We start from the raw sequence: 1,902 nt of genomic DNA on the forward strand, positions 1-1,902 counted from the left end.
AAAATGAAATTGTGTGTCATTTTCAAGAAAATATGGATAGAACTGGAGATCTTCATCTTAATTGACAAGTCAGACAAGTATTGAATGTTTTCTCTCATGTACAATTAATATGTACAAAATAATTAGAGTTAACAATTATAGCTTTTTAAAAAAAGAGGGGCAGCGAATGAATGGTCATGGAACTTATAGGTCCAAGGGAGGACAAATGTGAATGAATACCACAAAAGACCAGACAGTGGGAAAGTAGGGCTGTAATTAGTGCTGCTTAAAATGAAGTGGAAAAAGGTAGGGAGGAGAAAAATGTTTTGCTTCAATTGAATAACTGATTTGTCTTCTGCTTTCTAAATACAACAGTTATATTTAGTTTTCTTCTGGATTTCCAGGAATCCCAGATCTATTCTTCATTTGGGCTCTCCCAGAAGTAAACTAGAATCAAGCACTGTACCTTGGAAGTGATCCCAGGAAGCATGAGTAGAGGATTCAGGAAATGAAATGGGAGGAAAACAGGTTACCATGTAGGCAACTAGCTCAGTACCTCTGGGGACTCTGGGAACATTTTAGAATGTCTCAAAGTTATGCCAACCGTGGGTTAAAAAGTGGGCATGTTTATTCAATAACTTCCAATCATTTTTGGTTATAGGTTGCTTTGGGGAGCATTCACTGACTGCCACTTGCACTTGCATTCTGCATGGCCAGACACCCCCATGATGGACGGCTGCAAATCTAGGTGCTCAAATTTTTGACTTAGTTTTGGATATTCATGTTCTTTATCTTGTTACCCCTAACTTCATCATTTTCCCCTTATCATAGTGTAGTTTCCACTTATAGGTAAGTGTGGCCAAGCTCCTAAGATATGCACAATGGGATGTACCTGGAAGAGATGTAGACCACTTCTAAGACCTTGCTTTAATAAGAACGGAATGTTATGTTTTCAGCAACACAATTCACAATAGCCAAACTATAGAACCAGCCTAGGTGTCCATCAATAGATAATGGATGAAGAAAATGTGGTATGAAGAAAATGAGATGGTGAGGATGAGAGGAATACACAATGGAGTTTAATTCAGCCATAAAGAAAAATGAAATTATGTCATTTGCAGGAAAATGAATGGAACTAGAGACCATCATGCTAGCTGAAACAAGTCAAACGCAGAAGGTCAAGGGATGTATGTTTTCTGTCATATGCAGAAGCTAGAGGAAAATGGAAAAGAAAAGGACAGATCTCATGGAAGTCAAAGGAAGATCAGTAGAGGAAGGGGACCAAATGGTGGGAAGGGGAGGGAGAGGGGAAGTCTTGGGTAGTGATATTGGCCAGATTATATTGTTATATTGTGTGCATGTGCAAATATGTGACAACAAATCTCACCTGTGTACAACTATAATGTGCCAATAAAAAATGTGGAAATTATTGAAAAAAAGGATGGGATGTGCATTCTACCATGTGCAACCTGCCTCCACTACCTACTTCCTGGTTCAGAATTGAGACTAGAGTTTCCTGCCTGGACTCAGTGATGAAAGCCACAAATTTAATGAAAGAGTCATCCTTCCAATTTTTCAATGTATTTTTGACAGTTATGTAAAAGAGAAATATACTAATTTTTTAAAAAAGGATACGTGCAATCTCACACTGTTGTATTGTGTGCATGTACAAATATGTAGTACGAATATGTGGTTCAGTCTTCTGGTAACAATGCTACTCTAAGCCATGTTTTCTATCACTTTTTAAATTATAACTCTTTCTCTTTCCCTCTCCTCTCTTTCCCCCTCCTTCCCTCCCCGCCTCTCTTTTCACTGGAAATTTTAAAGAAATTCTGATAACCCAACATACTGATTTCTGAGTGGTTGTGCTTTTTAGTGACATAAAAATTAGTCATCCAGGGGCTGGAGTTGTGGCTCAGCCCA

The 1,902-nt window shown here is 38.3% G+C and overlaps 1 long non-coding RNA gene across 1 annotated transcript; it reads left to right on the forward strand.

Moving 5' to 3' along the window:
* The first annotated feature begins 420 nt into the window (after positions 1-420).
* Positions 421-1,202, forward strand: LOC144371371 (uncharacterized). The gene is made up of 2 exons (XR_013431435.1): positions 421-727; positions 1,101-1,202. It is a non-coding gene; the product is annotated as an uncharacterized LOC144371371 (long non-coding RNA).
* The last annotated feature ends 700 nt before the right edge of the window (positions 1,203-1,902 follow it).

The sequence above is a fragment of the Ictidomys tridecemlineatus genome, chromosome 16 (assembly GCF_052094955.1).
Source record: "Ictidomys tridecemlineatus isolate mIctTri1 chromosome 16, mIctTri1.hap1, whole genome shotgun sequence".
In the NCBI taxonomy this organism is placed as follows: domain Eukaryota; kingdom Metazoa; phylum Chordata; class Mammalia; order Rodentia; family Sciuridae; genus Ictidomys; species Ictidomys tridecemlineatus.